Here is a 13,718-nt window from a genome sequence, read left to right on the forward strand (position 1 = left end):
TCTTGGTGGGTACCCAGAGATCCTGCCTCCAGCCCAGGGTCAGTAGGGGCTTGATGCTGGTGAGAGTTCACCTCATTTAGGGATCTCCTACTACCGAACAACCCGGCCTTTGGAGGCATCTTCTGAGCACCTCATCCTCGCACCAGCCTCAGCAGGAGTGAGCACTCTGCTGGGTAGTTCTGTGTAACTGAGCACTTAAACATCACCGTGGTTACGTTGGGATCAATGGAGAGTACTCCGAGGGGGGATTTGTCTCTGCCTTGATCGCCAGTTAATCACCTGCGCTAGGGCGAGATCCCAGGGCCGTTTGAACGGGGACATGCTGGAGCGTTGCAGCGAGAGGAGAGATGTTGCAGTAAATATGCAAGTGCCTGGAATGTGCTGGGACCACATGTGGGTTCGTGGTTCAGCCGCTGCTGCGTTACCCCTTACACATCTCCGCGCGGGTCTGTCCCTCTGCCGGGGCTGTTACAGTGTGAATACGGAGTGAGGAAACGACCTTCGGCAGGAAGAAGTCTGATTCCCGAGAGAACTGGTTTACTCCGCGAGCGTGATGCCCAAACACAGGGCAGAGAAGCCGAGCTGGAACCGTTCTGTCACCCAGAGCACCGGAGGCCGGACGAGCGGCAGGGCTGGAGTTGCAGCGGCCGCCCCCGGGACCCCGGCGCGGGCAGGAGGTGCGGGCCTGGGCTCAGGCTGACGAGAACGCGGTTTAGTCAACACGAGGACCCGGTGGAACCCGCTGCGGGACCGTACCCATTACCCCCGGACCCACCGCCCGGAGCGAACCCCCGCCCCCCTACACCGCCCGCACTGGACTGTTCCACCGCGCCAGCTGCCGAGCGGGAGGGGAGCTAGAGGAGCGGCGCTGCCCTGTGCCGAGGCCGGGCAGCACGGCATGGTACGGTACAGCCGCGCGGGGCGGATCCACTCGGGCAGCGCCGCGGTGACACCGGAGAGCGGGCAGCGGCCGCCGGCGTATACTTCCCCCTCCTCCTGTGTCCGCTTCCCCCCCCCTCCCCGGCGCGGCGCTGTGGTACGGTCGGCGGGAAGGCGCCGAAGCGGCGGGGCGGCGCGCAGTACTGTGCCGGCGGCTCGTACGGGGCCGCGGCCGCTGCTTCGCGGCTCGTCTCTCTCGGTCCGCAGCGGTACCCGGTACCCCGCACCCTGTTCGGTGGGCGCTGCCGCCCTTCCCTGCCGCGCATCGCGCACCCCCGAGGCCGCCGCCGGTCGGCTCGACGGGGCTGCCTCTTGCGAGACGAAGCGAGCTTTCGCGGGGCTCCGTTACCAGCGGGTCTGGCGGACAGTGAGTTATTGCCTTCTTTATTAATTTTTTTCCTGCAATCTTCTATTTTTTCCGCTATGCCATATTTTTTCTTACGTTGTTTTGTTGTTTGTGGGTTTTTTTTTCCTTTTCTTTCCTCCCGTTTTCCCCTGTTCACCGGGAAGGGGGGAGGAAGCGCGGAGATGCCGGCACCTGCGGGATGGGAAACTTCCGCGCTTGGAAGCGGCTGCCGGGTGAAATCCCGTCCCCGCCGCTGCCCCGGTGCGGAGCTGGCGGCGCCCGGTCGCTCGTAACGCGGGTCTCGGAGGAGTCGGTGCGGGAGGTGTCGCGGAGGGAGCGGAGCGATCGCGAGTTACTCGGTGTTTCTTGCGGAGCTGCTGGGGCCGGCGGCGCGGGCGGACTGGCTGGACCGGTAGCACTGGTGGGACCGGCCCTGGAGGCTCGGAGTACCCCCGTCTGCTCCCCGGCGCGGTGGTGTTGAGCCTACGAGCTCAGTTTCACAGCGTTTCACGATGTTTTCTGCCGCGAATACGTTCGGGTTGTCAATTTCTGTAAATGTTTGAGGTGATGGATGGAAGTCCCGTGTTTACTCCGGGCTGCTGTCACACTGCCATATGCCAAACCGTCAGGGTGGTCCTACAGCTGAGTCCCTCTATGATTACAGAGCCAAAAGGCTGAGATAGAAATTGTGCCAACGGTGTGGATGTGCGCCTTTATTTTCCTGACTCTGCTGCCGGGTGTGAATCTCGGATTTGTTTCCCAGCATGGGGAAGATCCGGGCGGTAAGGCTGAGCCAGGGAACAAGTCTGCACTGGCTGCATGCTCCCCGGCTTTCCCGCGTTCTCCAGTAGCTCTTATGCTGGGGCTGGAGTGGAGACTGATATCAATAGCATCGTGATTGACTTTGGCTTACTTTTGAGGCCAGAAAAAAAGATCCTCTTATTTCATATTAAGGAAGTCCTTGTTGTCTTTCCCCTGCAAATGAATACCATAAGGTAATCGGTAGCTGGTGCTGGTGTTTGCCAGGGTGGGCAGCACATGTTTGCCACTGCTGGTGGCTTTTGCTGGGCTGGCAGGGACAGCGTGAGCGTTGGGGCTGGTATTTGCTGTGGACCTCAGCGCCCAGGCTGAGCCTGTTTTCCTTGGCTCTGAGCACCACTGGCTGTCATCTCGGGTGAGCAGTCATGGGGAGGAAGGTGTAGGCTGTCCTGCAGGACCTCTGGATCATCCCTGCTGCAAGGAGGAAACCTGCCGGCTTCTACAGGTGCTTCCACAACTGGTTTCCATTCCTCAGTTGAGAAGGGGCAGGTGGTACTTCCACTTGCATTTTGTCCCATCCTTTATTCTGTGGTTTGCTCTGATTTGGGCTCTTTGTGTTTAATTCTATGCTAAAGGATAAGGAAGCAGTTTGTTTTCTAGGCAAACCAGCAGCAGAGCTCCTGGATGAGGAGCCAGTACTGACATGGTGTGAAGGATCTTCACGGGTGGTAAGAAGCCTGTGTCATGAGCAAAACCTCAGGTTAAGCCACAGCAGTGTGGCTCTGTAGCATCCTTTATGGGCTGCCTACTCTCAGTGACAGCTTGTCACAAGGTTTATAGCTCACATTCCTGGAAGCCTTTTTATGACCCTTGTTTTTGGTGAGCAGCATTTGGCTTGGCTGTGTGTGATATCCTTCTTCAGGATGTAAAGACTGACACTCATTTAGCTCACCATGCTGTGCCGTGAAGGATTGCGGTATTCTGCTTGTGTAAAGCTAATGTTGCAGATGGGTTTCAGGGGAATGGCAAAGCAGAAGAAGGTGGGTCTCTTAAGAACCACTTTCTTTAGAAAAGGCGGATAATAGGCAGCAAGTTCTGGAAGGATGTTTTATTTGGGGATTGTAAAGAGAGGCTTAAAGCTCTTGCCAGTAAACAGTGTATGTGGCATAAGTGATGAGTCTCGATCACTCAGAAAAATAACTGTTAACACATTCCCATTGCCAAGAGAGCTTTTGGCTCTCATTGTCCCAAATTATCAATAAAAGCAACAGAACTTGTTTTGATTTGAGTTCTTTATTGATGGCTGCGTAAGAAGTTTTCAGACCTAGATGTAAACTTGCATCTACTCAAAGAAAATGGCCTATGGATATAAAAAGCTTTGGTATGCTAAAGGTACTGCAGAGTTATCCAAGATGTTAATTATAGGTATTGGAAATAGCTGTGTCTGTCTTGAAGAGATTTGTAGCTTTTCCTTCCTTGCCCCCTCCCATTAAGTTACTGTCTTGCCCAGCACAGGGTTCTGTCTCTGTATTTGAAGAAGCACAAAGGCATTGGTTGTAGAATTGCTGAAGTGAAGAGGGGAAAAGAAACAAGAATCAAATTTTGAGCTCGAGTTTTGATTCCAAAACGAGCTGCTCGTTCTTTTCACAGCTTGAGGTTTGTGGTGGAAAGGTTGAAAACACCCAGCAAGAAAAACATGCTAGGAAAAAAATCTGAAACAAGCTAAACAGAGTGAAATTCAGAATAAACTGTCATCAGAGAGTGTTTATAAACCTACTGGAGAAAAGGGAGGAAGGAAGCATTTGGATCAATAACAAGTTCCTTTTTATAACTGTAGTTCTTTAATCATATAGCTTAAGAAAAAACCCCAGTCCTGAATGTGTGCTTTTTATACCTGTGTTGATAGCTGAGGCTAAATCTGCAGAGTTCATGCTGATGTGGGTAATCTGAATCAAGCTGAATAGTAAAGAGGCTCTTAGGAGAATCTGAAACCCAGGAGGCATATTTCAGACCTGAGTTATGTCACTTTTTTTAGAGGTGCCTCAGGCAACTGCATTTTAAGAAGACAAAGCTTTTGTTTTCAAGCTGGCCTAGAAAAAATGCCAAGGATGAATCCCAAATAAAGGCTTTCAGAAGTTGTCATTAGTGATTAAGTTGATTTTGCTGTTGTGCACAGAATGCTGCCGCCTTCCTCAGCGTGGTGTCAACTCTGTCTATTTTTATTTTTGCCATCAGTCCTGGCCTATCTGTTTAATTCAAGTGAATAATTTTACATGGTGGTTCTCACCTGAAAGTGTATATTTAATGAGAAGGTCAGATGTCTGCTAGCTCCATCTCCCAACATAAAATTAATTGTATGTGTTTTACCAAAGGCAGAATTGACGTGACACCAGGGCAGAGATTGACTCAGACCTCGCATTCTGCAGTATTAACATCTGCTTGTAAGTGTCTAGTTTTGCATTTAAGCTGCTGGAATTAACAAAGCCATGGCTTGTAATGCTGAGCAAAGACTGTTTTTCTCTGCATCTCTTAGGAAATCCTCAGCTTGATGCATGCAAGTGGTGAATCTAAAGCTTTTCTTGTGGCTTCTCATGTTTCTTGTGGCTTAAAACAATCAGAAATAGTATCCTGTTGTTGCCAGGGTGTGGGCAAACAAGAGAAGCTACTCCTGTGCAGTCTGAGATGGGGGATAGTGTGCGCGATATAACAGATGAGGCTGAAGCATGGATGTGGAAAAGTATATTGCCTGCAATCTACAGTTTTGTAAGCTCCCAGTGAGGTCCTCCTTGCTTAAGAAGGGTGGAGTAGTGGGAGTATTGTAGTGACTTCCTCTTCTTGAAGAAAACAAGAACAATTTTTGTCTTAAAATCTAACCACCTTAAAGCAGCATTGGTGTTATTAGCAGCATCTGAAGCTGTATCGCCAGGACAGGAGGTATCCCTGGAGTTAACCTCCCCCTGAGAGACAACTGTTTTCTGTGGCTGTGCCTGGCTTTGTTCTGGATATCCAGGGAAAGGCTATAAGGGCAGCGTGAGTCATCTTTTTGGCTCTTGTATAATGCTGTTCAACACAAACAATCCTGTTTGTTCTGCTTATTGAGGTCTCTTGTATCTTCCAGCATGAAGATGTAGATGCACAGTCTCCAGGGGACCTGCTGAGCTGCTGTGGCTGTTTCAGAGTCACTCTGGCACCTAATAATAATACTATCTTTTTAAAGAGCAAACCTTAAGAATATGTTGAAACCAAATACTGACATAGAGCAAGATGTGCTGAACTCTGTTTCAGAAGCATTGCTGCAGAGTATTTCCTTTACTGAACATCCATTTGTAGACTTTGCCAGTGATATTGCGCTCTCCTTTTTTTTGTTCCCCAAAGTCTGGTTTTAAAATAGAAAGCATAATGCCTTTTTTTTTTTCCCCTCTAAGAAAACAAGAATGAGGTAAACAGCATAGGCACCTCTGGGCTACGTCTGTGTGAATTCAGTGATTCCCAGGTGAAGTCTGCAGCATCATCTGAAGGTGGTGTGTGATGGTCCTGAACAATAGGCACTGAGAAGGGCTGTAGCTTTATCTGATGCTTTTGCAAGCAGCTTTTATTTCTACAAACACAGCCACAGTGGGGATGAATGTGAACTTATCTTCTGACTGCTATTACAAGCAGAGGAAGAATGGTGAGGCACGATGTATGAGCAGGAGCAATAACTGGGGCAGTGCAGCTCCAGCTCCTGCTGTGTCAGGATTAAGTGGCTCCTGCTGCGTCCCTTCTTCCTTGGAAGGAGAACATCTTTCCGCATGAGGGTCTGCCTGCTAGTGAGAGCTCCTGAATGTGGAAATAGGGAAGACAGTTTCTGCTGGAGAAGATAGTGTGGAAATGGTGGCAATGGACACTTGTTCTGCAAGCTGGGAATAGATCAGTGCTATTATTCATGTTAATGTTATGAATTCCCAAGTTCAGGACTAGGCAGGCAGAGGACACAAGGTGGACAGAGGTGGCAGTTTCAGATGTTCCTCTCCTGAGCTCTTGATGTCTTTGTTAGTCTATATCTCATGTTTTTCTTCTGCCATCAGCAAACTTTCATTGGAAAACTGTCTTGGGAGCATTTGGGGGAAAAATCCTTCCTCTGGAAGGATACGGGGAGCACTGGTTCTGCCAGCTCTCCTGCACAGGGAAAAAGTACCTCTGCTTGGAGGTGAGGGGTCTGTTTGAACTGAACTTGTGGATAAAGGCTGCCGTCTGGGAAAGATGCAGATGACCTAGTGCTCCAGTGAAGAGTTTTGGACCTTGACTATGTGGGCCTGGATGGTAGCAACAGCTTCTGTGGATATCGTATGACTGAACTGGCAGGCAGTGCTGTCCCTTTCACCTCGCCTTCCCTCTCTTCTCAGTTGCATCCTAGGCTTGCCAGGACTTCAGGGTGGCTCTCCTGGTCTGAGATATTTCCACTATGTAGGAGACTGCAGCTCAAACATAATTATTGTGGGGTTTTTTTGTAGATAGATGTGAGAAACTCTGTGCTTGCTCTTGGACATATCATTGCAGAGCTGATGGTGCTGCATGGCCTGACCAAGCATGTTCCTGCTTAAAGGGCAGCGTTGTGGTGGTTTGGTGGTTCAGCAGCTCCTGGTTTCTGTCCCTGGAGCTGTATCTGCTTGTAAAACAAGTATTTGCTTGTGACTGTTGGTTCTGCAGCCATGTGCAATGCTTAGAGGTCTTACCAACTCCTGAAACGCTTTTGGGAGTTGGTGAGAGCTATAAGCACTGCAGAAATCCTCTTGAGCTTCTCTAGTAACTTAGGCTTATTTTTTCTATTTATATTTTTAAACTTTTACTCTGAAGTTTAGTGTGCAACTCTTGCTCGTGCATTTCAACAGGCTGGTCAAACTTTGCCCTCATCTATGCTGGAGTTGAGAGGTCCCATACGTTCTCTCCCAGGTTGGTACGCAAGCCTAGGAAGAGACCTGCAGGCATCACTGCAGACAGGGCATCTGTGCAGATACAGGCAGGGGTTGCTGTAGATCACGTCACAAAGATGGGGACCTAGACTGTGGACCTGGCTTTAAAATTTCAGTGCTTAAAAAAGTTCATAAAACTACTGAAAAATCTTTGATACAGCTAATCTCATGCAGTCAGTATCCTTTCTTTAGCTCTGGTAGCATCTTGGCACTCACAGGGCACAAGTGACAGTGAAGAGCAATATCTGGTGGCAAATTCCTCTGGAAGGATGCCTTGTGAAGCTAATGCTGTTGAACAGCTTCATGAGCACATGGGGAATGACTGCTGTCACCGATACACATCAAAGGTGGGCTTTGTGGTTTTTCTCTTAATTAGGAATGGAGTGCTTTCTTCCAGATGGGCTCCCCAGCCATTTGATTGTGGCATAAACAGCATTTTCAGGGAGGGCACGTTAATAAGCTGAAGTTTGCTAATACCTCCTGTGAGCAGAGCCACACCTCATGGCAGGAGAGAGGCAGGAAGGGCTTAGATTTTAATTAAAGTTGTTGTGAGGAAGAAATTAAATCTGGTCTCTGGCCCTGCTTGTATTAGGAGGGGAGAGAGCTCAGCCTCTCTGAACCAAGCTATTAGCCACCTTCTGTTTGCCTAGGAAAAAAGGCAATTTCTTTGTCAGCTTTTACCCTGGCTCCTGGGCCCTGTTTGCTTGTTTATTTTCAGCAGCTCCCCAAATCGCTTTGAAGATGGGCTTAAACGTTGATCACCTCTTACAGTCCTTTATCTTTGTTTTGGCAGCAGGCGTTACAAAAGCTATCATAAATTACCTCTTTTCCCAAAATGAACGAGCTGTGTGTATATCTGGTCCAGAAGAATAAAGCTCTTTCAGCCAAAGTATACATCAGCTGATGTGTCTGCTCCCAGTTCTCTTGGATTCAAGTTCCAGCCCAGTCTGGAAAGCAGCAGGGATCCAGGAAAGAAAAAACCAAAGTGCTATTTAATTTCACGGCAAAAGCAAATAAGGGTCCGTTTGCTGAGCAGGATCCTGTGTAAAACAACTTGCTCTTCCTTTATTGCCACAGTTGGGGTCTTTCCTTTTCTTGGTGCTTGCTGAAGGGGTGGGAGGGCTCTGCTGGGTGATGCTGTGCAGCCGGTGGAATGCAGCAGTGAAATGATGCCTGGCACTGATAGCTGCTGGCAGGCTACTTTGGAGAAGAAATGTCGAATCCCTTCCTTCCTTTCCCATTTGAGCACTGAAACCTGCCAATGATGTGGAAAAAATACTCCCCAACAGCAAAGCATTTATTCTGTATCAAACAGGCAGGAGACAGTGGAGGTGGCTAATTCAGTGTAGAAAACCCCAGAAGGTGCAGTTTAACAGGAAGCAAGATTTCATACCTTGTTATGTAGCACTTTGCTGATGGCTACTTTACGTATGCAGATACATTTTTGTTAGCACTTAAATGATATCAGCTCATACCTACCCCTTTCCTGAGTTAACTTGGGTCTTGGGTACCAGCCTGGGAGAGAACTTGGGAGTGCATAACTGACTTGTTGTTTAGATGTGTGATCACCCTTGTTCCTGTAGCATATTCCAACGTACTGGTGAGAGGAGCTCCAGCAGGACTCAGGGTGCAGATGGGTTTGCCCAACTGAAGGTTGCCAAGGCAATGGGTGCTGCAGCAGCCTGAGCAGTGGGGGAAAAGGCTATGTGTGGACTTGTAATAGGGGCTGGCCTCTGCATTCATTGCTTGTATTATCATTTCCTTCTGCAGTTCAATTTGCAGATGCTGTATCACCATCCAATTTTGTGTGCTTCTAGCTGATGATGTATGCCTGCTCAAAGACTGATTTGCAAGAGAGGGGAAAAATGCTGTGCTTGTGACCTCAGGATTAGTAGATTTTAGCCATGATTGTAGCATAAACATCTATGTTTTATAGTTTGTTGAGAGGTATTGGTGCATGGAATTCTAGTTCTGCAAGTCATGGGCTGTTACTCATTATGTGTTATGTGAGTAATTTATGGCTTCCCCCGAGTCTTCACAGCTGGGTTGGCAATCTGTAGCATGAGGAGTAAATATTAGTATGAGGACTAAATATTGTATGTTTACACAAGGCTTCTCTAGAAGTCCCAGAAAAGAGGATGAACTCCATGCTTCAACAGGCTGCTCAGGCCAAAAAGTTGCCACGTCTTGGGGCAAAATGCAGTTGGACAAAGCAGCCCAGCTATATCTTATGAATATAGACACTTCCTTATTTCTTGGTTGTAATGAAAGAGGATCATAACCAAGCAAGCATCTCTGCAACCTATGATGATGCAACAGTGATGTGAGGGAGAAAGCTTTGTGCGATGATGGAAAAGAGCCTTTAGATCCACTGAGTTACTGTTTGAGAAAAGAAAATGCTTTTTTGGAAGTTCATACCCTCTGCCTGTGCTGGACTGATGCTCTTGTCTGTAAGAAACAGGCTGATGCCCACAAGGTGCTCGAGCCCAATTGCAGGGAGTGAGAACTTCTGCTTCTAGTGCCTGGTTTTTAAATATCCACGTAAGAGTGGGCAGTAAATTTGGATATTTCTTTTTGTTTGTTTTTCTTACCTTGAAGTTTGTCAACTTTCTATTTTGCCATTTGAGCATCACAGTCATGAGCAAGTAGACTGAAGACTAACTCATAAAATAGATGTAAACTAATTGCTTTTTTCTTGTTTATTCCTTGAATTTTGTTTGTTACTAGCTTGCTAACAAGAATAAAGGAGAACAGGAATGTTGGTAAGGCTTCCTAGCCTCTAGAGTCTCCAGCATCCTGGTTCTTGTCCCTTTCCTGGGTAAAAAGATCCATATTTTTAACAAATACTAAAAGTCTGGAGGACTTCCTAGCCAATCTTTGACTTATTTCTTTGTCAGGTACTTAAGATACTTGCACAGAGCTTCAGATAAAATCCACTGCGATAGTATCTGAAGCTCTGTGCACGTAGCTAGTGAGAATTACTTGCAGCTCCGGAGCTTATGCTCTAAATATATAAAAGGTAGGAGGGCATGTGACTTGGCCTGACCTTGGGTGATAGCAGAGCTGGGAATGAAGCCAGGTCTCCTTGCTCCCAGTTTGCACTCTCTGACGTTAGTTTCTGTGCTTCTCCTCCTGCAAAACCTGCCTGAAAAAACAGACTTGAAGACGAAGTGGTTGTTGGTGTCTCGCATGCCCGAGCCCAGCCTGCCGCCTCTCCCTGTGATTCCCATTCCTAGGGGCTTTTCCCTGTCACAGCTGACTTTCTCACGGAGAAGCTGGACTCTGGGAAATGCATGGCACGTGATATTTAGCTCGGTGCAGGAGGTTACAGCCATTTCTGCAAGGCTTAATGTTGGCTTGTGAGGAGGTAACCTTCTGCCAGGCACCTTCCTTGCTAGGAGCTTGGCAGATCTGGCTGGAGCACCTTCATTTAGTTTCATATTGCTGCATCTCCTTATTTTCCTACCTTTTATTTTGTCTCAGGATTAAACTCTGGGATTCTCTTGCAACAACAGATGCTTAATGCACTTGAGCTTTTGATAGGTCATCTGGATGCCAAGGTTACACACAGCTTATTTGGAATAAAAAGGTTGTGTGCACTAGTGCTGGAGGTGATGTAGTGCTCGCCTGATTCAGCAGATCCAGTTCTCTCGGTTCCTGTGCTTGTGCCATTAACTGTCATGCAAAACTGCAGAGGTGCCTGTGGGACAGATGCTGAGCCTTCAGGATCCTGCACAAAGTTACCGGTGCTTTCAGTCTTGGCAACAAAAGCTGTGTCTTAATCTTTAAAATGCTCCATTGGAAAGTGTATTTAAAGGAAAGATGGATGTGGTTATATTCCATTCTGAAGCCTGATGCAGCACTCCTGGCTTTTGTTCCTGCACGTCTCCAGGCAAAGCAGGTGGTGGTTAATTTCTTTTGCATTAAAACCCAAAATAAATCTATGGAGCGCTATATGAGGCTACTCACATCTGTGCGCTCTATGTAGGTCAGATGTGTGCTCACTTCTTTATGAAGACTAAACTTGACAGTGTTTCCTTTCTGCAACCAGGGAGGGAGAAGCACAAAATTCGCATGCCGACTCCATAAGGAATGCCTTCAGGGGAAGACCCCAAAGGGGAAGTGTGTGCAGGTGAAGTATCTTAGCTTTACCCTGTGCTTCAGGTTTGTGACAATGAGCTTTATTGATGAAAGATTTATCTAAGCTGTGTTTCCAGGGTTGACGGAGTGTCATATTGGATTAGCATTACAGTTCAAAATACTAAATGCTTCCATGCCATGCTTCCAGCAGATGCCTCTTTATTTGCTCTCACTTTAAAGCCTCTTTCCTAATCTCTGAAGCCTGTGTTTCTACTGCTGTATTTCTTAAAATGCAAATTGCTCTCCCTGCTTCTTCCTCCCTCCCAGCCAATCCTGTTCTGGTGTTTCTTGACTTGTGCTGACTCTGCCTGTGGTGGAGGATAAAATGAGTTTGTAACAGACAACCTGTCTTGCCCAGAAGCATGTTAGGCACCTGATCTAACACCCCTAAAAATGGTTGAGCATCTCCCTTTGCTTGATGGACATGGCCTCAGATGCAGGTGTGTTTGGTTGTGTGGAAGATGCTCTACTAGGGTGAAACTAGTGTGGATCAAAGATACAGTTCCTTTTAATCTACCCACTCAAGTGTGGTCCTCTGATCTCCTTAGTTTGACGCCAGTATATGGAGTAGGGAACCTAAACCAATCTGACTGGTCTCCACACGTTGGGGAGTTTGTCTTCAGTCCTGAAGTTATGTGATCATGTAAGATTTTTTTGTCACAGAAGGAAGCTCCTAGCTTTGGAGAGGAGAGACTTCAAAATGTTGCCACATGAGACATCCATTAAAAAACAGATAAATAGAGGATCTAGTGTTTATTTGAAAGCTAAAGAGGGAGCTGGCTCTGCTACCCAAATAATTTCTCCTCAGCTGGGATGACCTTATAAGCAACCACAATGAAGCAGTGGCAGAGGAGGATCGGAGTAGATGAAGATGGATATATGAATGTCCTTATGCAGTGCAGCGCGGTGTGGGAGATATTTCTAGCGTTACAGCTGATCTGCCTGCTCTACAAGGCTATCAGGAATCATGTGAAACCAAAGCAGGGCTGCACCTGTCACCTCCTCCTTCAGCAAAAGGCTGGCATCTGCAAGAAAATGAACGTCATCCGCAGCTCTGCCTTCAGCAAATGAGCCATCATCTACGTGCGCTACCAGCCTCCTGAGGGACTTGAAACTGGACATGAAGCTGTGCCCTGAGGCAGCTGAATGAGTTGCCAGCACTCCAGGACCTCTCAGCAATGATCAGATCCTAATGACTTGAACAGTAAATGCGGTAGGGTGCCCACCCAACGCTGCTCTGGCTGTGATTGACTTATGGACTTAGGAGTATTGGTCTTGGAAACTGGGTATGGGTTGTAGCAGGCTTCCAGTGTGGGGAAGTGGACTCTGGACTTCATGGGGTTGCTCAAAAGTTGCTTGGAAAAGAGCAGTACTGGAGTGCTTGAAGGGACATTGAAGTAAAATGTCTGTCTGTCTTGTTCTGCAAGAGTTCTAGCCAGAATCCTGATTCTTGGTGTCTAAATATGTGTGAGGACATCTCAGTACAGATGTCTCAGCTGGAGAGACCACCTTGTTCTGTTACTGTGCTCAGCAGGAAATCAAGGGATGGGATGTTTCCTATGCCTGCTCTTTCCCTTCTTCCTCAGTAAGATGCATAGTGTGTTGTTAGGGAAGCTCCTGAGTGCAACCAATCTCTCAAGTCCCTGCTGACCAAATGAAACTAATGAAATCCCTATTGTCACAACATATGTTGGCTTGACCTTTAAAAGGGAAATGTGCTGGTGAGTCAGGAGACCCATCGGGAGATCTCTTTGGCTTGTTTTGGGCAGAAGGTGAGCTGAGATTCAGTGGTGACAGTGGCAGTTTAAAGTGAAGGCAGAGATCAGAGCGGTACACAAATCTGCTGTACTGTTGTCCCTGGTTTATGCATGAGCACAGAAGTGAAGTCTCCAGAGCTGTTGGGCATCTCTCAGCTATTCTGATTAGGAAGCAAACAGAGAAGCTGCAGTGTTTTGCAGTTTTCTCTTCACTTGTTTTTAAAATCAGGCTGTAAACTCCTTATTTTTGGAGAATAAAAAAGGAGGGAGGAAGAATGCTGTTCCCTGCCCCACATTTACATGAAGTGACTATTTAGACCAAAACGGTCATCGTGGACATTTTCATGGCAATAAGTCCTTCTGAGAAAGGTTTGGGTGAAGTTTGTGTATCCAAGGGAGTGAGCCTGGCTGAGCCTCCCAGCAGCTTGACAAAGCCTTTATTAATTTTATGTAAATTCATTAGGTGGGAGAGGATGGGATAAAGCTGAGTTCAGGTACCAACAGTCTCCAAGTTTGGAGAAAAGGGATTTTGGTAGGTTTGTGCATTCATTAGGACCTCTAGCCGTGGATGAGGGACCATTGCTTTACCTGGTTTGTGAAGAATTGACTTGATTTTTCAGATGCTGTTTTTCTCCTAGCACAGACCTTTGGCTTGAAGGTCTCAGTTACCAAATGTGCTAAAGCTCAGGTGCTGGAGAACACAGCCTTTGGTGTACAGACACTTTCAAGACATCTGTCCCTTACTGCGGTCATGCCGCCTCTTTGGTACTGCTGTGGATCTGGACAAGCCAGTGAAGCCTGGCTCCGTGCTGTTATGTCTGGAGG

The 13,718-nt window shown here is 47.5% G+C and overlaps 1 protein-coding gene across 1 annotated transcript in view; it reads left to right on the forward strand.

Annotated features, from left to right (window-relative positions):
* Positions 1-1,062: 1,062 nt before the first annotated feature.
* RALY (RALY heterogeneous nuclear ribonucleoprotein) overlaps positions 1,063-13,718 on the forward strand; it is a 129,320-nt gene continuing 116,664 nt past the window's right edge. The window contains exon 1 of the mRNA XM_030503367.1: positions 1,063-1,306. The gene's annotated coding sequence lies outside the window, so the exon portion shown is untranslated. The remainder of the gene's footprint in view (positions 1,307-13,718) is intronic.

This window comes from Strigops habroptila, chromosome 13 (assembly GCF_004027225.2).
Source record: "Strigops habroptila isolate Jane chromosome 13, bStrHab1.2.pri, whole genome shotgun sequence".
Taxonomy (NCBI): Eukaryota; Metazoa; Chordata; class Aves; order Psittaciformes; family Psittacidae; genus Strigops; species Strigops habroptila.